Consider the following 25,409-nt stretch of genomic DNA (forward strand, 5'->3'; position numbering starts at 1 on the left):
CTCAGCTCAGGCCTCAAAATTGACTCCCAAGGCACTTGACAAAATCTTGAAGGCTTGGCTTTAAGACAAGTTGAAAGTAACCTGGCTTTACCTAACCCTTTCTTTGTAACCCAAGGAGACAGTATCCAGGGTCTTGGAGATGGAGAGGAATACCTGGAGGACAGACAAGTTGGGAGTCCATCTTATTTGCAGATTTACTATGCTTTTAACATTTGCAAATTTTACCAACCTATAATGAAGAGAGATACTCAAAACTTTAGGTAATTGTCACTGCCCTTAATAATGACATGTAGGACAGCACAGAAATGAACTCCTAACCCATTTTAATAGCTAGAGTATCTCTTACAAAACTGATAGGTATTCTCTTGGTATGACAAATGAGAGAGAAGGCAGAAAATTAATCTTTTCTTGCCTGCAACACCTACCTGCACTCATGATGCTTTCTACCATAAGTGATTTCTCCCTACATTTTTTTCTTAGTCTCTCTGGCTCGTGGTAAATCTTTATGAAAAAACTATCAGCTGCCCTATTCCTGCCAGTTCTCAGAAATGGATGATTCTATGAGTATTAATGCTGTGTTAGATGTTTATTGTGTTCTAGTTACTACGGGCTGCTGTGAAGGGGCTCATGAACATGCCAATAATTCAGAAATTTCCCCAAAATTTTCCCCAGTAGACCTCTAGAGTATCTTTCATTGAAGTGATTCTGTGAAATATTTATGCACTGCTAACTTACTCTACAAGCTATTCATAGTATTCATTCAGGTATCTATCAAGTCTCACTGAGAGAACATATTTGTCTATATATACATATTGGTATATTTGTATTATTATTTTCCATTACCTATGGCCTAAAATTTCATCGAGAAACTTGCCAAACTTGTCATCTCTGTATCTTTCTAGAAGTTTATGTGTCAACAAAGCCAAAAAGTTTCAGATAATTTTCCTTCTATCATCAGTTTTAATGGAAACAATTCCAAATGGCATCAAGAATTGAAGGAAGCTTCAGATAAATTTAAGTGGATAGGAAATTATTCTCAAAGCTATTCCTTTGGTAAGTGTGAGTTTGTATAATCACTGTCTGACAAGCATCAGTCTGTTTCTTCTATGTGAACTTTCTTTAAGGATCAGATTATAACCAAAACGCATTAAGAAAAAATATTCAAACTGAGTAATTTGTCTCAGGAACACCTAAACTGTGATATCAGAAATAAAAATATACTTCTCAATTCTTCTTTATATAATTGTTTTTAATGGATTCATTTTATTAAAAAGGTTGTACTATTTTTTAAAAAAAAATTTGTACTCAGTGAATGCAGTCAAATTGGTACCATTGTTAGCCTCCCTTCTGTCCTTCCCCCTCCACAGGGACCCTATTTGTGGGGTATATGGGTAGGGCATTGCGGGTTAACCTTCAGTTTTGATTAGGAGAAAATGTCTGTGCGTATCATGACCCAACATGTGGCTCTGACATTCTTCCTGCCCCCACTTCAGCACATTTTCCTGAGCCATGTTGGGATCCTTTTAGGTCTGCTTCACTGTTGAGCTCTCAGGAGCTTCTGTGTCTCTGAATATCTGGTTTGGTAGAGGTTGATTGTTTTCTGTGTCTATATCCTTCACTATTGTGCTGGTTCCTGGTTTGCCAAGAAAATAGCATTCTTCCATATTTCCCCAATTATTCTTAGTTTTAGCTGGAGCCGTTTTGAGGTCTGCTGGGGTTTTTCTCTCCTTAGGATCCATGTCCATATGAAAAGATAAGCAGATTCCCCAATGGAGAGTAAAGTTAGAACAAAACAAATATCATAACCATTATGTTTTAGAGAGAGTTTAATGGAGAGCAGATATGGTTCTTACTTTTTTCCCAGCTCCAGCTATGGGTCCCATTCCACTGAGTAGATCAGTTAGCCAAATCAAAAGTAGTTGGTTTCTCACCATTGCTATATGCCACTATTGCACTTGTGTGAGCATCATGTCAGGTTGTTTGCTGCTAAATAGTTTAGACCATGGACCATGTGTTGCTCAGACTGATATTGGTCATTTCCCCCCAGTGGCTCATGTAATGCCTTCTGGCACAAGATGTGCTGTCTGGAGTCTGACTCTCTTCCAGCTTCCAGTCATGTCACTCTGCTAGAAATCACAGTGTGTATCTCTTCACCTTTATGTAATTAATTGGCAGATGATAAATGCTCCATTCAAATAATGTCAGTTGCTTTGACATTTGTTTAAGGACTAAGTTTTGGTGAACCAGACATAAGACTTTTTTTTTTTTTTTTACTGTACTTCCTTCATATTTGGTTATACCTTCTGTTTATTACTTACATTTTGAGTTAATAAGGCAACACATAATATTTTCATGTATCCTGAGAAGCAGCTAGAACATTATGAATAGGTTGTTTTTCACATTATAGTAACATCTCCAGTGCTAAAAACTGAGAAAACTATATATATATATATATATATATAATCTATATATATATATATAAACTATATATATATATATATATATATAATCCAAATCACCCTATGTAGTAGTGATGATTATGAAAATCTTGATATAGTTTTTCCTAGAAATGCTTTTCTGTAAGTCATGAATGCTTTAAAACAGTATCTTAGGAGTAGCTAAACTGTGTTGTAACAAGAGTTTTCAGGTAGATATGAGTAAAATTAAAGATCTATAAATATTGACAATGTCCACAGTGTCGTGGGTAAGGTAAAGTAATAATGAGACCTTAAAAAGTCTAGGGTAACAAAATGAGACTTTTTCCTTATTAACATTATGGATGAAACATCTCTAAGAAGATGAAATTTTAGTGACTGCTGGACAATGAACAGAGATTCTTCTGAGAGAAAATGGAAGAAATAAATATAGAAAAAAAAGTCTTGGGCTGGAGAGATGGCTTAGTTGTTAAGCACTTGCCTGTGAAGCCTAAGGACCCCGGTTCGAGGCTCGGTTCCCCAGGTCCCACGTTAGCCATATACACAAGGGGACACACGCATCTGGAGTTCATTTGCAGAGGCTGGAAGCCCTGGCATGCCCATTCTCTCTCTCTCTCCCTCTGTCTTTCTCTCTGTGTCCGTCGCTCTTGAATAAATAAATAAATAATTGTTTTAAAAAAAGTCTCATATAAGCTCTAAACTTAGTAGGCTTGCATGCTTACCTATTTGCAATAAATACAATTCATTCAAGAGTTAGCTGTCTTTCAGACTATTTCAGAATGAGAACTGAATCTCCTTTCTAAAGTTATTCTTTCCCTACTGTGAACTCCAGAGCTCCCATGATTAGTTATACCATAGAATTCAGAGGATAGCTTTAGTCATTTCCACTTATGAATCAGGTGCTGCAGAGCTTTGTGCAAAGAAAATAAAGGATAAATATAGGAACCAACCAAAAAAAAAAAAAAAAAAAAAACAAAGGTATATTGGGTGAAGGCTGGAGGGATGGCTTAGAGGTTAAAGTATTTGCCTGCAAAGCCAAAGGACCCATGTTCAGTTTCCCCAAGACCCATGTTAACCAGATGAACGAGGGGGCACACGCATCTGGAGTTTGTTTGCAGTGGAGACCTTGATGAGCCCATTCCTCCCCTCTCTCCTCCCTGTTCTGCCAAATAAATAAAATTAAAATATTTTTTAAAAAATCAGGTGAAAAGATTAAGGTAGTCTTTTTTGCTGTTTAACCATTTAATATAAACTAAGTTCAAAGAACTAAAAATCATTAAAGACATGTTATTTCAATTCCACATTTCACTGTTTGGCCTGATAAACACACTGAAATTGTGAAGGCTTCAAAGTTATTATCCTTTAGATTAGGGTGGTAAAAGGTGTATTTGAATTCTAACATGACAAGTTACAGATGGTGGGTGATGTTATGAGGAGGAAATACATTTTTCTTTTTTAGATTCATACTAGTTTATGGCCAAGATAGTCTTTGGCTTTCTACCTTCACATGTTGTTTACAGGCACTTCATCCTCTCATAAAATAATTTACAAATATTCCTGGTGTTTAATAAATCACTGTTATATACAGGTATGTTATGTTGCAAATAATTTTAAGTAGTTCTTTTAATGAATGTTTTGAAAATCACATTGATAAGTATTTTAATTTGGATAGCTTCATAATCAATCCAAGAGTAAACTCCTAATACATGAGGACTGGACATTCAGCAAGTTAAAGCAGAGCAGTTTGATTTCATTCTTGTGATTTTTTTTTAAACTTAGATCTTCAGATATTGTCATTCCACACATTTAACTGTCAAATATTCTTGAAGACTGAGCCTCTTTCAAGATGGTATAACTTAGAGTATGTCTGTGTCTCACCTTCTCACAACCCACTAGAGTGAAACTTAAGAACAGGATACAGTGTTATTTGCAAGTATTTCACAGGCTATGTGAAAGATTGCCTCCCTGTGTTCTGCCTGTACCTTGTCACAGGTTATTTCCTAGAAAACAATAAGCCTAATACTAGTTCTAAAAGCAGAAACTACACACTTTCCTCTATGATGAACAAAGAAAGGCAATACTTCTTCTATTAATATCTATTACGTGAGTGCAGGTAGATGGTAGAAAAAGTCAGTGAGTGACAGTCAAAGGACCACAGCACAGAGAGGTTCTTGCATCTCACTGTATCATTCTCACAGATACCCTGAGCATAGCTCTTAGTACACAGATATAGAAATGGGGGATATACCAAGCTATGAAACATGAGCAAGACCTAAAGATGAATAGCAAAGCCAAACAGGACTGACATGCTAAAATTCATCTTTTAGCATTTTTTCTATAATCTGGAACCTTATAAAATGAGAACTCTACTGCAATATTCCTTTCACAGGTTTCTCTCTTCACTTTGTAAAATTCTCTCATGACCCCTTGAAGTCAGGCTCTCTTCAGCAAGCTATCTGACCTGATCCAGTGCAGACTCAAAGTTCCCGGAGGGTGCAGCCATCCATTGAGGAATGCTTTTCATTTGTTTTTGGATATGTAGTAAGACTAGCCATTATAAACAGGAGCCTGGCATAAAGTGGATTTCAGGGAAATATAAAGTGCTCCTAAAGATTAACTGCTGCATGACTCAGAGGATGCATGTGCCACTTGGTGCTTCTGTCTTTACGTAGGTACAGTGGAAACTGAACTTGGTTTGTTTGGCTCTGTAGTCAAGTGCCTTAACTGCTGAACCATCTCTCCAGCCTCATAAGTTTTCTGTATTTTTAAAAAGAGAACAGTTTCATATAAGTGCTTTGCTCACTCTGTGAGAAAACTGAGCTTGCACTGGTGTATAATAAAGACAAGACTCAAAGATGGCTGCATCACCTCTTCTTCTATCAGGCAAGACAAAGCAAGGTGAAAGACCAACGACACAGCAATGGAAAGACTGGAACTTCAAGAGTCATAGACCTGTAAAGGCAACATAGAAAGAAGAACTAAGTGTCCTGATAATCATGAAAGCCCAAAGACAGGGAAGCTCCACCTCCTAAAAGCTCCACAACCAACCCAGATAGTACCACCCGCTTGAGACCAAGTGTTCAAACATTTGAGTCAATGGAGGATATTTTACTCAAACCAGAACGTTGTAATAATGATATTTAAATATTTTGTAAGCTCATGATTTCAAATTTATCATTTTCTGGTTATTCTTGCTGAGATTAGTTTGCTTTGTTTCAAAACATATTCACTATCAACTCTTAAAAGATTAGTTCATTGCCCAGTTAAACCAGAAACATTTACTTTCATAAGCAAATGATGACTTAAACTAACTTAATTTAGAAACCAGCAAAAGCATTAAACATAGAAGGCAATGATAATATCAATAATAGGACTATTGTAGTCACCTTCTCTTTGCTAGGACCAACTCCCAATCAGAAGCAGATTATGGGATGGAAGGGTTTGTTCTGGGCTTAGTGATTCCAGGAGAAATGTCATCATGCTGAAAGAAGCTGGCTTTCTTCATCACATATCTACGGCAGAGAACAACAAGCACCAGTGGATCTGAACAGACAGTGTGGACTACAACACAAGCTATGCGCCTGGTGACACACTTCTTCCAGCCAGGCTCCACCTCCAAAATGTACTACTAGTGGGGTCTAAGTAGGAAACTTAATCACAGCACCTAAGGCTATGGTGACATCACATTAAGAACCACCACAAAATTCTACTTCCTAAAAGGCATACCAAATGGCTGAAACTTCACCAGGCCCTTACAGGAAACACCTGAACCACAAGACACTGGAGAGGGTAGGATCAAGTCTAACCTAAATCTTCTACGTCTTCCCTCCCTCCCTCTCCATTTCTCTCTCTCTCTATCCTCACTAACTCTTGTATATTACTTTTTTTTTTTTTTCCACATTTTCTTAGTGGGCACTGACCTGTAACTCCCAGTACCAGCATGGGGCTACCATCCACAATGAGCTTTTTTTTTTTTTTCTTTTTTAAATTTTTTATTTATTTATTTGAGAGTGACAGACACAGAGAGAAAGACAGATAGAGGGAGAGAGAGAGAATGGGCGCACCAGGGCTTCCAGCCTCTGCAAACGAACTCCAGACGCATGCGCCCCCTTGTGCATCTGGCTAACGTGGGACCTGGGGGACCGAGCCTCGAACCGGGGTCCTTAGGCTTCACAGGCAAGTGCTTAACCGCTAAGCCATCTCTCCAGCCCCACAATGAGCTTTTATTCAGAGAAACCTACAAGGTTTCCTAAAAGAAGGACAGATTTCTGTCAGGGTACTTGATAACCCAGCAAATGTTAGTGGTAAGACCCTATTGCTGAAGACACCATATGCAGCTGACACATAAAATGGAATGGTATGGCTGGAAGCCAGGAGAGCATCAATCCCCAGACAGTCAGAGTGTCTAGTGCCAGAAGGTGCTACATGGGCAACTGGAGGAAATGACAAATATCTGTCCAAGCAACTCATGGTCTAACCTACTTAGCAACAAATAACCTGTTTTGATGCCCACACAAGTGCAATAGTGGCACACAGCCCTGGGGGGGAACCAACTGCTCTTGGCTAACTGATCCCCTAGGTGGTATGGGACCCATAGCTGGAGCTGGGAAACAAGTCAGAACCATATCCAAACATAAGCCCACTCCCCAATATCAAGCTACCATCAATCATGGGCTACAAGATGGCCTACACCTATTAAACTCTCTATAAAAAAGTAAGGGTTATCTCATTTGTCCTGGTGCTAACTTACTCTCCGTTGTAGAATCTGCTTCTCTTTCAGATAGATGCAGACCTTAAGTACAGAGCCACCCCATCATACCTCAAAAGGGCCCCGGCTGAAACTAAGGAAAATTGGCAAAACAAGCAAGGGTGCTGTTTTCCTGATGAACTGGATACCAGCACAAGGGGAAGGAGACCAACATAAAGAAAAATCAACTCCTACCAAATCAGAGACCCAGAGCCTCAGAGGCCCCCAACACCTCATCACTGAAGCAGACCAAAAATGAACCCAACATGGCTCAGGGAAATTTTGTGGAAGTGGGACAGAAAGAATGTCAGAGCCACATGTTGGGTCATGATATGCAGAGACATTTATCTTACCAATAACTGTGGGCTAACTCCACAATGCACAACCCATATACCTCAACAAGGAGGAGCCAATGGGGAGGGGTAGGTCACAGGTGACCCTAATAATGGTACCAAACTGACTGTATTTGCTGAATACAAAACTAATAAAAAAAAGAACCCCCACAAAAACTTTGCCTTACAAAACAAAATTTTTAAATGGGCTTTACAAAATAGAAAAGAAAAATGACATTAGTTCTGAGCTTGAGGCAAAGTTCTTCCATGTTAGGCCATTTTATATCATCTATTAATTCACACACATATTTTGCCCATCTGCAAACTCTACCCTTTCATACTGATTTCCTGCCAATTAATCAGATTTTATTTCATAGACTTATTTGTTAGGTGTTTCAAATTTCCTAATAGGGAAACTGATGGAAGAATCAGATTCTTTAGAAAAAAATTAGACAAAATTTATGCCTTTCACACTAAGACTATTTAGCTAGTAGAAATTAGGATGAAAATTTTGTCACTACAAAATGAAAAAAATACAATATTCAATTTAAATTTATTCCATTGTGATGATCTTTACACAAAATAAATAACATGTCTTTCATTATACAATGTAACTGATTAAAAATATACTATCAACATACCTATATCTGAGGAAAGAAAGTAGGATTCAAAGGCATTATAGCTATTGATGTGTTTCTGTACTGAAAAGGTGAACAAAATTAAAGTAATAGGTTGTAGGTGAGGTGTGAATTTATTCCAATCATATGAACTCAAATATGACTAATTAAAGACTGAAGAGATGGCTCAGTGGTTAAAGGTGCTTACTTACAAATCCTGACAGTCCGTGTTCATTTCCAGATGCACAAGTGGCATGTGCATGTGGAGTTAGTTTGCTGTGACAGGAGGCCCTGGTGCACTGGTATTCCCTTTCTATCTCTCTTCTCTCGCTCTCTTTCTCTGTGTGTTTGTCTTTTACTCTGTCTCTGTCTTAAATAAGTAAATAAATAGAAATATATTTAAAAATATTACTGATAGACCACATACAGGATGTAAAAGCTGCTCTGTAAATTTCCTTAATCTTTTAAAAATAACAATGTTAGATACTCTATAGAGACAAATCAACAAATAGTAAATTGTGCTACACTCAATTGCAAACACTCAATGATTAGATACATGTTAAAGTTGTTGAGGAATGTACCCACTTTGGTTCTGTTTATTGCACTCATTGAGGGACATGATTTTTTGATTCTCTTTCTGTATATCATAATGTGCTAAGGCCTCAGCTGGTATTTCAGGGTAGTTGAAATTCAAGAGTTCCTATGTTACTCACTTGGAGTGCTGCTTCTTGAAACTGACAACTTGGAAAGGAAATTATTCTTGGTATCTTATCAGTGATATAAAACCAGCTTTCACCTTATTGCAATGTGCATATAATAATGCAGGAGGTGATTGGATGTTAATCATGGAAGCTCCATTGATCATGTAAAGTGACCAGCCCCACTTAACCTGTCAAGGTAAGGTACTCTAGGTTAAGGCAGAAGCAAATGAGCTCCACCCTGTCACTGTTCCTGAGGACAGATCTGCTATTTTATTTCCTACACATGTTCCTGCTCCTTTTAATTACTGAGCTGGGTGCTCACTTAGTGAACTGCTAAGCATTTGTTACAGCCAAAGTGTCCCTATGATGCAGCCATGAAAGACTCCTGATTGTACCATCATACAACAAAAACCACACAATTCACTACCCGCTAGCTCTCTTTGTTTTAGCATACATCTGGCAGGGTATTTTAAAAAATACACAGATCCATCCTTAGTACTGGTAAGTGACACCACAAGACACATGATTTTTTTTTTTAGAAATATGATATTCATGTGCTGAGGGCTGAGTTGGAAAAATGAAATGAGAATGAAATGAGACAGAACATTTTGCCCAATACCTTAGAAGGATGAAGGCTTGAATTACAACTACAAGGCATTCTATACAGCACAAGAATACTGGTTTTCTTTTAATGTTTCGGTTAATTCTGAATATCAGAAGGGATTTTTTTTTCTTTCTAAATTACAGGCAGTGGCAGTAGGAAGGCTTCTATTATTAAGAGTGGCTGTCTTAGAACACTAAATTTTTAAGTCTTAGGTATTTCTTAGATATGTGCTGCAGAGACACAATACATGGCTGTGCTGCACGAAGAGTGAAAATCTTGTAATTTATGGTGAGATCTTCAGGCACAGAGCTTGAGAGCTGGGACAGTGGCACTTTGATCTTAAAGAGCTCAAAGGAGAACGGCATCTGCCTTCAGGTGCCTTCAAATGTAGCTACTGATCCCACTTAAATCTCCAGGCTACCCAGCAAGCATTGCACCCAGCTCTGATAAACACTACTGTTGAAATGCATTAAATTCTGAGAACCAAAGAGACTAAGAAGAGGGTCCAGGATGAGCTCTCAGATTCTAAGAACCAGGGAGGCTGAGAGTCCAGGATGAGCTCTCAGAGCCCAGGTGAAGGAGTATAAGCAACTGTACTTAGTGACAACCTGGATAAGGATTTTAACAAGTGTGATGGAAGCTCCGGTAGAAGTACAAAACCACATTTTTCCTACACTTTATTTTGGTAGTGTTATATGTTACTAAATAAACTCGCCACTTGTTTTGTAAATAATTTGTGCAATAAATAAAATTTTAAGCTCATTTTCCATATGCAAGTGCTTTTAAAACCAATGAACTGTTGGTAAATTGTAGTTGGATTTAGCTTGACAAGTGCAAGATTTGGCTTGACAAATGCAAATGAAATTCTCTAAGTCCCCCAGAATTTATGCCCATGTTTCCCCTCTGAATTGACAGTTCAAGAGAAAAATGAAACTATAGATGTTGCCTCTCTTCCTTCTTTCTGGCTCTTTTCTTGATGCCAATCCTTTTTGCCTTCATTCTTTTATCCTTTGAACTTCACTCATACAGCTCGTAGGCCATTTTCTTACTTGTAGATAATGCATTCACTTGTTTTAAGAGCCTAGAATAAGTGTAAGACTGCACTGTGGAAACTCCTCCTCTTACTGTTCTACTCACCACTCTGGTTTTGTCTTCAAGGGTTTTCCATTTTCTTTTACCTGTCTTTTCAGACATCATTTCTATGTTCTCTCTCTCTCTGTGTCCCTTTATCTCTCTCCACATTCATATATATCTGCTTTTACACAATAGGGTATTAGGTACACCATTCTTCACTTTTGTTTAAAATTAATTTGAAATACAGCTTAAAGATTGTGCCATATGGGTTTATAAATTTGTTTTTACAGCTGTACAATAGTTCATTATGAAAACACTATAAATTATGTAAGCAAGTTGGTATTGATGGACATTTTGATTGTTACCATTTCTTTCTTATATGCAAGCAATGCTCCGTGTCATTTCGCACATGTGATCCCTGTAGAACACATTTTTGTAAGTGGAACTGGCAGTTCAAAAGGTGAATGCATTTGTAATTTATCGGTCTTGTCAAATTTCCCTTCATGGAGTTTGTATCATTTGATATCCCCTGAGAAATGCATGTCTATTTCTTTACACTGTCAACATCACAGAATCTTCGTAAATGTTGGATAATTGCAAACATGTTTTTAAAAAGAGTATGTCAGTATTTTAAGTTCAAATTTATTTTGAGTAGGATTGAATATTTCAAATTTTTAAGAAACATTTATATTTCCTTTTTAGTTATCATCATATATATTTACCTGTCTTTGATTGATTCTTCATTTTACAAGAATATTTATTCGATATTTAATTTATAAATACACATTTATCCTCTTTTAATAACTTATACACATTTTTAGTTATTTTTCTTTTGGTTTATAAGTTGCATATGATATGCAGAGACATTTATCATACCAATAACTGTGGGCTAGCTCCACAATGCATTTTGTTTTGTTTTAAGTTGTAGTTCTCTTCAGGTTTTTAAAATTTGACTTCTTTTTGTGACAGGGTCTTGTAAGGTAGACTAGGCTAACCTCAAACTCACAATCCTCCTGTCTCAGCACCTGAAGTGATGTGAATACAAGTATGCACATTCAAGAATGACTTACTATTTTTATGTGTTTTAAATTATAACTGTAATAAACATGTTGAATTGAGCCTCATGTCACATCAAACATCTCATTTGAATGATTTAAGCTACTATATTGTTGTTATCCTTTATTTCAAAGTGTGTGTGTGTGTGTGTGTGTGTGTGCATGTGTTGCACACACATGTGCCTTCCATATTTCCTTGACACAGAGTTTCTTACTGAACCTAGAGTTGCTGTTTCTCAGTTGGACTGGGGGACCAGGGATTCCCAACAATACTCCTATCTCCACCCAACTCTGCACTGGAGTTACAAGCACAGGTGCTGGGAATCAAACTCAGGTACTCAGCTTGCAAAGCAAGAGCACTTGCTGATTAAACCATCTCTCAAAGCCCCTCTGTTTTCAGGGATTAATATGGGGTGTAAGCTATTCTAGAATAGTTTGTAACAAAGTTTTAAATGTATTATTGATGTGTTATTCCATTTTTACCTTTGCCATTCATTTTTCATATATCATAAGCACTTATTAAGTATTTTAATTTTACCAAATTATGTGAAATGATATTTTCATCACACACCAACTCTGTTATGAACTTATAAGCCTGTGTCTGGAACATTCATAACCTTCTACCATTATCCCTACTTTGACTAATTACCTTCACAGTAATACTTCAATATTTGCTATAGAGTTTCAGCACTTCATGCTCCTTTTCAGAATTATTCTGGTTTTCCTTGTAAATTAATAGTGCCCAATGAACTGTATCAGCAGTTAATCTAATTCCCCAAAGAGATCTTTATTTCCATCTATATTTGGTCAAGTAGAATTATAAATTAAAATTAATGAGATTTTTATTTGTTTATTAAATTTGTTGTGGTCTATATTATGCAGTTTGCTAGTTTCATTGTCTTTCTCAGTTCTCTTTGCTAACAGCTCTTATTATATGTGAAGAGCACATTTGTATGCTCACCTATGCTCAGTCTTTTACCTTGTAGGTGGATACACTGAAAACATTGATTTGCTCCTTTACCATTCCTACTCCTCTCTTGCATTCACTAATATGAACACTGATTTCTTACACAATAAAATACTCAATGTGTATTCTTTCATCTTTTTTCAACAACAATATGAATATTGCTGGTGAGCTTTCTTTAAGCTTATAAATTACTTTGGATTAAAATCAATATAAAATCTCTTTGTTGGTCTTCTCCAAAGATGGTAGTTTTATTTCAACAAATGACTATTGATCATCTTAATTTCTTTTATGATTGTTTGATATGGGTATTGAGAGCAATGACTTTCTGAGATGGAACAATTCCACTTATCTAAAGTAACTATCGCTTCCGTGTAATTTCACAACTGTGGGGGTTTGAATGTGATAGTTTAAATGCATGGCCCTTAAATTCAGGTGTTTTATTAGAATCAAACTTGCAGCTTCAGGCCCTATCTGACATATACCTGCAAGGGGGGTTGTCATGGGGTGAAGTAGATCTTGGAGGCAAGCCCTAAGGTGTGTTTAGGGATGGATCTGAGTCCAGTCCTACTAGGTGTGCTCTGATCAGTTTGAGCTCTGGTGCTTTGGGCTTGCTGGTTGTTTTGTGGTGCTGGCTTTTTTTTTTTTTTTTTTTTTTTTTTTTTTTAGTGGACATGCTGCAAACATGGCATGATTGGTGTGGCTGGCCATGGACAAGTGGCCACCAATGTCCATGCTCTGCAGAAACATTTCTCTTTTTTTTTTTAATTTTTAAATTAGTTTTCTGTTCAGCAAATACAGGCAGTTTGGTACCATTATTAGGCTCACCATTGACCTACCCCCTCCCCAATGGCCCCTCCTTGTTGATGTATATGAGTCATGCATTGTGGAGTTAGCCCACAGTTATTGGTGCTGGCTTTTGATGTTATCTCTCTGCTTATATGCAGGAAAGGGAGAAAGGTTCTCCTGCCGTTGATGGAGTTTTCCTAGATTCTGTAAGCCTGAAAGTAACCCCTTTCCTCATGTAAGCTGTGTCTGCTTAGATGTTTATCCCAATGAGGAGGAATTAACTGCAACAATTTAGTCTATATTGTCTATTAATTCTTGTAATTGGTATTTCAAAGATTTGTTTTACAACTTTTTGTGAGGTTTGAATTTAAAATTAGATGTTTATTTTGCATATTTTAAAATACATGTAAAAATAGTAAATATTCTTTCCTTGAAATATTCAACAAAATTCTTGTGATAATCCAATAATGTTTTGAGTTTTCTTTGGGCAAGTTAGTTTCTTTAGTTAATTACCCTCAGCAATCTGAATAGATTTTCAGCAATTAAGATGGTCATAATAAATTCTTGTTTTCATGCAAATTATATTTTTCATCTAAAGTTTTAAATTTATCAAATTTAACAATAAAACCATCTTATACATTATGATTTTTTCATAACCTATCATTTTCCTAAAATTTTGAAATAATTAGGTGTGTCATATCTGATGGCATTCAAAACATCTTATGTACTCAAATAATATTAAGCACACTCCATGTCATCTAAATCTTAGATTTATAAGATTGGTATCATTTAAAACTTGGTGTTGTGCCAGGCATGGTGGTGCACTCCTTTAATTCCAGCACTTGAGAGGCAGAGGTAGCAGGATCGCCAAGAGTTCAAGGCAAACCTAAGACTACATAGTAAATTCCAGGTCAGCCTGAGCCAGAGTGAGACCCTACCTAAAAAAAAAAAAAAAAAAAAAAAAACACCTTAGTAATGTAAGAGGATTTCTATGATATTTTACTCAGAAATAAAAAGTTTTGTTAAAAGTTGCACATATCAGAAGGAGTGGTAGCACACACCTGTAATCCCAACACTCAGAAGGCTGAAGGCTAGCTGTCAGTCTAATGCTAGTCCTAGCTACATATCTTCTTTCAAAAACAAACAAACCAACAAAAAGTCAAGAGTAATTTTATGTTTAGGGTGTGACTAAATTGCCCATGAAAGAACATATGGTTCACTTTCTATTCAGGGATGTGTAAGAGTTTGCTCTGCAGATGTACCACAATTTGCTAAGAGGTTATGACCAGATAACACATCATAAGCTGAACATCATAGAAAACAAAGATACACTTCAGCTTATGATGTAGTGGTGGCTTGATTCAGGTGCCCCCATAAGCTTATGTGTTCTGAATGCTAGGTCTCCAGCTGGTGGCGATATGGGAATTGAAGCCTCATGGAGGCAGTGTATTGTTGGAGGCAGGCTTATGGGTGTTACCACCAGCTTCCTCTTGCCAGTATTTGACACACTCTCCTACTGCTGTTGTCTACCTGATGTTGGCCAGGAGGTGGTGGATCATGGAGCTTCCCATGAGTCTTTAAGCCAAAATAAAATCTTCTCTCCCACAAGCTGCTCCTAGTTTGATGTTATCTGCCAGAAATGTGAAGCTTATTGTAACAGTGTATATTTAAAGTATACATTCTACTCTCTCCTCTTCAGAGATACTACTTGCCATAGTGGGTAGGTTCATGTGGATGCTATTGTAGGGAGATTGATTTGAGCTCATGGTATGGTTCTGATCACATCTATCCTTTGGCCAATAAGAGAAGAGAATGTTTATATAATGACAAAGTCCTATAGAGCTATAGGGATCTGTCACGTGCAATACTAGAAACACAATGACTTCAGTGAAAAATGGGACACATTACAGAATACCACTCTTGTTTGGAAATCATGATGCTGATTGCAACATATATATGGTGGCTTTATTCAGATGTCCCTAATAAAGTCATGTGTTCTGAATGTTTGGTCCCCAGCTAATGGCAATTTGGAAAGCAGAGCCTTGATGGAAGAGATTTGTTATTGAGTGAGGGAGACTAGGTTGCAATAATCAGCTCCCCCTTGCTAGAGTTGTCTCACTCTACTGTTTTTCACCTGTTGTGGTAGAAATGATGTCCAGCTTCTCCTCATGGCATGATTTCCCCTGCTGTCAAGAAGCATTCCCTTGAGACTGTAAGACAAAATAAAAGTGTTCCTTCCATCAGCTGATTTGTCCAAGCAACAATAACATGTAAGTATCCAGTTGGAGACTAAGCAATCAGAACTGCTTTGCAATATTTTTCAGGATTTTCACAAAAATCCAAAAAGGTGTCAGCAACATACCAGACACTTCATATGTGTTATATTTCAGCAGTTACCATTCCTGCAACACTGCCATCATTTGATCTCACTGGTTAATGTTATTGAGATTCATAGATCTTAACAACCTATAAATAACAACAATGTGAGGAGGACCATTAAAATTCAAAGTCTGTTGGCTCTTCCTGAAGTTGAAAACTAAATCTGAAAAGGAAGGTGCAATCTGGAAGGGACCAGATGAAGATTAACATTGGGTTCCTAAAAACAGTTATAGCCTGACAAGTGATCTTTAGCAGTGCCTGGTACAAAACTGAATTACTGAGGTTGATGCCAGCAAAACATTTATTATAAGAACATCTATTACGAGAAGCTCACTGAATGATACAAACACCCCTTTTTATGGATTAACAGGGAGCTTGTTTGGCTCACTTGGTTGCCAGGATGTTCCTGTGAGATTTCCACTGTTGTTGTATCATGAGTCTCATATAAATTCTTCCCTCAGGTGGTCCTTACTCGACAATTTCTAGAAGAATGGGCTGAGGTGATAAAGTGAAGAAAATAACAACATGAATGAAAGAATTGTAATACTTAGGCTTGGGTGCAACACTGTCAGCTACTGTGAAAAGCTGTGGATTCCTGATACCCTAGGCCTGCAGGAGTGGTGACAGTGCTATTGCTCTCTCATCTTGTCACCACTCTCTGCTGCCAAGTTGCAAGTGACTTGAAATCTGCCCCAGATCAGAGGGGGAGGGGTTTCTCCACAGTGTCTATGTGGGCATAGAAGAAGCTGAACACCCACAGGAGTCAGTTGTTAGTGTATTTGCTCATGCTCACTTTTAGAATCTACATACCTATGTCTCTGGGAGCCAACAAGCAAATGTCCCAATGTGTTTGGCTAAAATTACATGATGCTGATCCTTCAAACCTTTGTTGGAGACTTCCCAGGGTCTAGAGTAGTCACATAAATATGTCCACATATATACTAAACCATCTACAAGTCAACAAGAAGAATCACTAAAAAATCTTCCATGTTCTCAGGAAAATAATAAAGAAATAAACTTCTCTAAAGGCATGGAGAATGAATAAAGTCAAGTATTTTCAAAATACCTACAAATAGACTATTTCTGACTTTTGTTTCAAAGAACATAAACAGAAGGAATCGTTATTTGGGCTACAGGAAAGAAAGTGAAACTTTGAGTATCCACAGTGACTTGAAATGAGGAGAGACCTGTCAGGGACATTTATCCTAAGGTCTTGGCAGATTGTAGTGATTTCAACTTTTAAAAATCATGTATATGTAGGAAAATAGCAAAAGCAGCCCAACAGAAAATGAAAAAAAAATGAATTGACAATTGAACAAAAATACATGTGAAAGTTTGAATTTAAGTCGTACCCTTGACTTCCAAAGCAAAAATGAAGGACAGAATCAAATTTGGATAAAATTTTATGAGTATCTATAATCCCATCTTCATTATGTTTACAGTCTATAGGATAGAATAAAAACTACTGAACATATAAGACCAGACAGCCCTGAAGTGACTCAGATACTGGAATAAGGAGAGTTTTGTTTTTTTTTTTTAATTTTTATTTATTTATTTGAGAGCGACAGACACAGAGAGAAAGACAGAGAGAGGGAGAGAGAGAGAGAATGGGCGCGCCAGGGCTTCCAGCCTCTGCAAACGAACTCCAGATACGTGCGCCCCCTTGTGCATCTGGCTAACGTGGGACCTGGGGAACCGAGCCTCGAACCAGGGTCCTTAGGCTTCACAGGCAAGCGCTTAACCGCTAAGCCATCTCTCCAGCCCGTGGAATAAGGAGAGTTTTAAAGCACTAAATATAATTCCATTGTGTAATAATGAAATCATTACATCTTCATGAAAATAGATTGAAATGTAGATGATTATGCTAAGAAAAATAAGCCAGACTCAGGCTACAGCCAGCACAAAAAATAGCATGGGCTTCCTAAAAGGCACATACATGTGCATACACCATACCACACACACACAGAGCACATATCTATACACACACCACATTACATACACATACATACACAGGGAAAAGCACAATAAGACAAACTCATAAAGATATATAGGAGAAGCACTATAAGCAGGGAGGAAAAGTTCTCAGTGAATGAATGTAAGAAATGCCTTGCATTTGTATGCTAACTCAAAAATTAATAAATAGGGCTGGAGAGATGGCTTAGCGGTTAAGCGCTTGCCTGTGAAGCCTAAGGACCCTGGTTCGAGGCTCGGTTCCCCAGGTCCCATGTTAGCCAGATGCACAAGGGGGCGCACGCGTCTGGAGTTCGTTTGCAGTGGCTGGTAGCCCTGGCGTGCCCATTGTCTGTCTGTCTGTCTCTCTCTCTCTCTCTCTCTGCCTCCTTCTCTGTCTGTTGCTCTCAAATAAATAAATAAAAAAATAAACCAAAAAAAATAAAAAAAATTAATAAATAATAAAGCATGATAATAATGATGATGTTACAATAAACAATATAATCTAAATGTAGGTAATAATAGGAAACTGCAAATGGAAATTATTAAACTAATCATAAAAATTCTCCAAGTGATAAAAATAAAATATTCATAATAAGAATTCAAGTCAATGAAACTGGCAACTAATACATATGACACAGGAAAGAATTAGTGGTCTTAACTACTGATAAGTAAAAAGCTAATTTGAATCAGGAGGAGAGAATTAATAAAAAATAAACTGAAATTCAGAACCTGGGGAGGGCAATATCAAAAAGTTTAGCTTTGGCAGTTGAAAATAAAGAAGAGGAAAGAGGATAAATCACAGGGAAATTTTTAAATTAATTATGGAAACAACTATAGAACATTATCCATTTTTAGTGAAGAATAATTATTTATTCAAGAATCTCAGAAAGCTTAAGCACCATGAAGAGTGTACTATGAGAAAAAAAGACTAACAAAATTCTTTCCAACAGCAAGACAGAGAAAAATGATGCATTACGAACAAATTGGCAATTAACAATCTTGATTTAAATACAATATTAAAAAGTATTTTGCTTCTGATTTGGAAAGTCACAAAATTTTTATAGAAGTAAATTTTCCAATACATAAATATATTCAAATGTCTACCTTTTGATTATGCAATCCAAGTTTTAGAAATTTTATCTAATTATAGACTTTAAATAAACATAGAAGGCAGAATTATTTATAATTGTACAATTTGAAGGCAAACATCCTTTGTACATATAGAGAATTTGTTGAATAAATAAAGCAATATTTACATACAAAGGGAAATGAAATTAATATTGTTTAATAAATATTCAAATTGTGATATATAGAAGCTTTCAGGCATATTGGTGATAATATGTATTTTAACTGCAGCAGTATGCATGATGTATATATAAAGATAAAAATGACAACTTCACATTAAAGAAATCTGGCAGACAACATATTTATCAAGGAGGATCCAATGTAACCAAAATGAGGTATACCCTTGCTTTTTATCTTAGATTAAAAGAAAAGAACATTATAATAGAAAATATTAGGAAATTGATTATTAAACATATGTATTAAATAATAGTATTTTATCAGTTTTTAATTTTCTAACCATGATGATTTATCATTATTATATGAGAGATAAATCATCCTATGGTGGTGAGAGACAAACAAGCACAATAACTCCAAGTTCTTTGTCTTTGTAAGATGATGTGCAGATAGATGGAGAGTTAGAGGAGTAAAAAAGGGTGGAGTAGAATTACTTCATATAGATTAATAAATGCATAAAGGGTATACAAAAGTCCATTGTACTATTCTCTTCTATAAATATTGACTTATATCTATATAAACAAATATGTAAACTATTGAGAAAAAGTGGGACTAATAAATTTTTCCTCTCTCCCTCCCTTCTTGTGTTACTGTCTTTTGTTCCTTTTTCCTTATTTATTTATTTATTTTTTGGAAATGGCTTCATTATCTAGTGCGTATAGCCTCATATTTGTGATCTATTGATGCTTGAATTCTGGAAAACACACAGGTTTGACTTCTTTCTAGCCAAGAAAAAAGTGACCTTGTTCTTTTTCTGTAACATTTTATTGTATATGTACATAATGTATTTTGATCATAGTCTCCTGCCATTACCTTCCCTTGTTCCCCTTCCCCTGAATTCATTTTTCTTTCTAGCTAGTACCACTGCTATTTTGCAGTCTTTTGAATGCCTCCATTATCCATGACAAAATGTTGATGGCCCTAGTATTATGCAGGTCTTATTCAGGTGAAAAAATATATACATTTACATATGAAAAAGAATTCATTAACAGTCTTTTTTCTTCTGTTAATATTTCCTTTTTTTTTTTTTTTCTGAGTCAGGTTTTCGTGTAGACTTGGGTACCAGCACAAGGGTGAAGGAGGTCAAAACAGAGAAAAGTCAACTCCTACCAAATCAGAGATTCAGAGATCTAGAGGCCCCCAACAACTCATCACTGAAGCAGACCAAAAATGAACCCAACATGGCTCAGGGAAATTTTGGGGTAGTGGGGGTGGAAAGAATGTCAGAGCCACATGTTGGGTCATGATATGCAGAGACATTTATCTTACCCATAACTGTGAGCTAACTCCAGAATGCATGACCCATATACCTCAACAAGGAGGGGCCAAGGGGAGGGGGTAGGTCATGGATGAGCCTAATAATGGTACCAAATTGACTGTATTTGCTGAGTACAAAACTAGTTAATATAAAGAGAAAAAGAGAAAAAAAAAACTGGAACAATGTAGTCAAGGATGACCTTGAACTCCTGTTTCTCTAGCCCCGTCTCCCATGTCTGAGGATAAAGGTATACATGGCTATTACCAGCTTCTTCACTTAATAAAAGAAGACTGCACTAAAGTAAACATGTGCGTTCACTATTGGAGGGGCAGTATTTAGAAGATGTAAAAGTCTTTTCTGGTGTTAGTGACCAGAGTCCTGCAAGGTCATGATCTAAACATTGCATAAAAGGTTATACAGTCTGGAATTAGTATATAATATTCTAGACATAATTAATATTTTAAAAATAAAATAGAATAAATTACACCAGGTATGGTGGCTTAAAGTACATTTATAAGATTTAGGAGATCATGTTCATGGACTGGAAGATTCAAAATTGGGAAAATGGCTTACTAAAATCAGTTTACAGATTTGATGAAATCCTTATCAAAAATTCAACATCAGTGTTCACTGATGTAAGGGAGAAACTCCTAAAATTCATTTGGAAGCACAAAGCACTTCAGGGAGTGAAATAAATCCTGGGCAACAGAAATAAGGTTGGAGGTATCACCATACCTGATTTTGAGATATACTACAGAGTAAAAGCAACATAAACAGCATGTTCTTGGAACACAAACAGACATACATATCAACAGAATGGAGTAGAAGATCCAGATTTAAACTCCTGCATAACAGCCGTCTGATTTTTGACAAAACAATTAAAGGTTTTCACTGGAAAAGAAAGAGAACTTCTTTAACACATGGTGCTGGGAAAGTTGGATATTTACCTATAGATAAGAGAAAGTAGTTCCTTATCCTTCTCCATGCACACGAAGCAATTACAAATGGTTCAAACACCATAACATCACACCTGAAATAATGAAACTGCTAGAATAAAAGGTAGGGGAAATACTTCAACATATAGGCATAGGCAAGAACTACTTTCTGAATAGAATTTCCAGCTTCAGGGGGGAAACAGACTTCCTTTGTCTGTGTTCAAGCTACTTGGTAGTTGTGTAGCATAACCCTGTCTGTGGTCAATTCGTAAACATGAAAGAAGAATATTTAAAAGGGCTACATTTCAATCAAATATTTCTTAATAGGGAACTCTGAATTCCCCAGAAGGAGAATCTGGGTCATTCCAGAATGCAGAAAGGATGCCTGCTCTTGCTGTCAAACATAAGAACCATCACTGCAAGAAAAGTGAAAATAACAGCATATGTGATCTTAGCTCCCAGACATGACAGGCCTGGCCCAGAAAAGTCATAGAAGGAAGCCTTGAAGGAAAGTTTACACATTTGGAATATGGTAGTTCTGCCTCTTATTCCATTCCCCTTCCTATGATTTTTCTCCTTATCTTCATTGTAATTATCTTACTTTAGGATCCAGTTAAATGGTATAATGACAAATTTGACACTTTAGCCAGAAAGTGTAAACACAAACCTAACATATGGTAATATTGTGAATTTTATGAAATAATTTCACATTCTAACCCTCAATATAATAATCTAACAAACAGAATCACTACTAATTATTTTCTGTGTGTGAGGTTGTCATAATACATGTGAATTAAATCTTCACTGTGTATATATATGTATTAATGAAAACTGTACCATAACCATTCTTTATTCACCTTGGCCAGACTCAAGAGATCTTCTGTTTTCCTAGAGATTTGAGATGTTGTCCAGATATTTTTTGCTGCCCTGCACTATGAATATCTTTGTCAATAAACCTAAGCAAATGTGGAATTGTCAATCTATGGTTTTAAAAGCTACAGAAAAGGCTTTGTCATGAGCAAGTTACAAAAAATATAGTGGGACCTTGGACATATTGCCTGGTATAGCACTTTTCAGTGTTTTTTTTTTTTTTCATTTTAAAAATGTTCATTTAAAACTGGGCATGGTGGTGTACACCTTTAGTCCCAGCAGTCGGGGGGCAGAGGTAGGAAGATCACTGTCAATTCGAGGCCACCTTTACATGACATAGTGAATTCCAGGTCAGCCTGACCTGGAGTGAGACTCTACCTTAAAAGAAAACAAAACAAAACAAAAAGTTCATCTAATTTTTTCATTGATAAATATTTATATTTTATAGTTAGCTAATACTGGTATTTTTGAATTATTTTTGCACACATTTAAAATCAAAAGAGGTTCAGAGTACATCAGAATGTTATTTGGCCTTGGGAAAGTTGATACTAAGTTTTGAAACATCATTGTTGAAATTGCATGAAGTCACTTACTTCTTTATTCTAATGAGGCACCCATATTTTGCAAAATAAATGAAAACTAGATTACCAAGTACATGTTGGTTACTATTTTGATGAGGTTTAGTTACAAGTATTTAATTGCATTGGGATATGGTCACAAAAGCTAGAAAATATGGATGTACTTATAAGAACAAATGCTTATTTTAATTTGCTTTAAATGGTTAACTGCTTTTTAGACAGGTGTCATGAGTGTACTTTTTAGTAAAAGAACCAAAAACTTGTTCATTCTTCTACACACTTTAGTTGTTAATATGAACCTGGGAGTTAGTTAGAAACAGATGGTCAAAAGTCACTGAATAGAAGAGTATGAAGATATGGTCAGATTTAATGTCTGCTCACTTAGGTCATCGGTGTTGAGTACTGGTTTTAAGCATACCTGATGCATGATACTAGAAAGCAGACTGCAAATGTACTTTCTGGACAGAACTTGTGCTGAGAAGTAAATATGTAAAATTCAAGAACAGAAATTTCGTCAATATCAGAAATGGGTAGGTCCACCTCAAAAGAAAAAACCAATTACAAATATATTACTTAGTATATTGTTCAACAAAACTATATTTATGGTGTGTTTTGACAAACATTAATTAAATGTTAAAATTCTCCTGAACACCTGAATATTTCAGACATGAGTATAATTATTTCAGATAACTGGGAACTATATACCACTTTCCCTACACAGAATCTTAATTTTTTTCTTTCATCTTTTTTATAATATGTGAACATATTTTGTATGTAAACAACACATGTTGGTACCATCCTTTCCCTCCTCCCAGCTCCTTTTCTGAAGAGGTTTTCAATGTTGGAGATGCAAGTCAACCCCAAGGGGATTGTGGGTCATGCATTCTGGGGGGTAGGCAATATCTCTGTGTAAAATGTCCCAACTTATGTCTCTAACAATATTTCCACCCCCTCTTTCACAAAATTCCCTGAGCCCCACTATTAGCATTTTAAGTCTACTTCAGTGATGGGCACTTAGGAGCCTCTGGATCTATGGTTTGGTAGGTGTTGACTGTCCTCAGTGTCCTCTATATCCATCACCCTTTTGCTGATATCAAATTTACTAAGAAAACAGAACTCTTGCTCATTTCCCAGATTCCTCTGTAGTTTCAGAAGGAGCCAGGGTGGAGTGCACTGGGTCGTTCATCTCCTCAGATCCAGCTCTGATCTGAAAAATAGAAGCAGATTCTCCAATGGAGAATGAAGTCAACACTGGTTAATTGTGATAATCATTAATTATTTAGAAAGAATTAAAGGGTTTAGACCCTCTTATAGCCTAAGGTCAATGGGGGTTTGACAAAGGAAAGTGGAATCATTATCTGGATATGATTCTGACTTGTTTCCCAGTACCAGATATGGTTTCCTTTCCAATAAGTGGATCTGTTAGCCAATACAAGAGCAGTTAGTTACTAACCATGGCTTTGTGCTACTATTGCACTTGTGTGAGCATCACATCAGGTTGTTGGCTTCTGAGTTGTTTAGACTTTGAGTTGCTTGGGGAGATGTTGGCCATTTTTCCCTGGTAGCTCATGTAGCATCTTTCAGCACTAGGTGGGCTAGTCTGAGCACTGGCTCTCCTCTGGATTCCAACCAGGTCTGTCTATGGTATATGCCAACAGCATTAAGTGTCTTCAGCAGTTAAGGCCTTACTATTAACCTCTGGTGGGTAATCAAGTACTCTGACAGAAGTCTGTCTTATTTGTTTTGCGAGATCCATTAGGTCTCTGTGGTCAACAACTCATTGAGGATGTAGATCACATCCTGGTAAAGAATATTATAAGACAGGGCCAAGAGAAAAGAAAAAAAGAAAAAGCCAATGAAGAAAGAGAAACCAGAGAAATTTGAGGCTATGTTTTTGTCTCACTCTTTCCAGGACCCTTCAATTCAGGTGCTCCCTTTAAGGTAGGCTTGAGGGTTCCACCTTAGAGTCTGACTTTCAGGATATAGGATTCTATGGTCCCTCATGTGTCCCCCTCATGCTTTCCCTTCCCCAAGCCCTACCCTCCCTATTGTCCAAGCCTCAAGATGCTATTCACTTATGTCAGCAAATGGGCTGATCCAAGTTAGGAACTGCAGGTGAAGCAGATCATGCAACAGTTGTCATTCTGTGATTGTGTCAGTTCATGTAGAATGATCTGTTCCAAGTTTGACCATTTTTCTACAAATTTCAATGTGTAGGGTTTTTTTTATTGTTGTTGTTTTGTTTTGTTTTTCTGTTGAGTAGAATTCCATCATATAGATATACCACATCTTGGTTATCCATTCATCCAATGATGGGAACCTGGGTTGATTCCAGTTTCCAGATATTATGAGTTGAACAGCTATAAACATGGTTGAGCAAATATTTCTGAACTGAGATGTAGAGCTTTTAGAGTAAATGCCCAGTAAGGGAATAACAGGATCTGTTGGTAACTCTATATTTATCCTGTTCAGGAGCCTCCAGTGGTTGAACCAACAATGAATGAGGGTTCTTATTTCTCCACAGCCTTGAAAACATTTATTTTCATTTGCTTTTTTAATGTTTTCTATACTTACTGGGGTAAGGTGGAATCTCACAGTTGTTTTTTGTTTTTAATACTTTATTTATTTATTTATTTATTTATTTATTTATTTATTTATTTATTTGAAAGTCACAGACAGAGACATAAAGGCAGAGAGAGAAAGAGAGACAGAGAGGGAGAGAATGGGTGAGCCAACACCTCCAGCCACTGCAAACGAACTCCAGATGCATGTGCCCCCTTGTGCATCTGGCTAACATGGGTCCTGGGGAATTGAGCCTC

The sequence above is a fragment of the Jaculus jaculus genome, chromosome 3 (assembly GCF_020740685.1).
Source record: "Jaculus jaculus isolate mJacJac1 chromosome 3, mJacJac1.mat.Y.cur, whole genome shotgun sequence".
Classification (NCBI taxonomy): Eukaryota; Metazoa; Chordata; class Mammalia; order Rodentia; family Dipodidae; genus Jaculus; species Jaculus jaculus.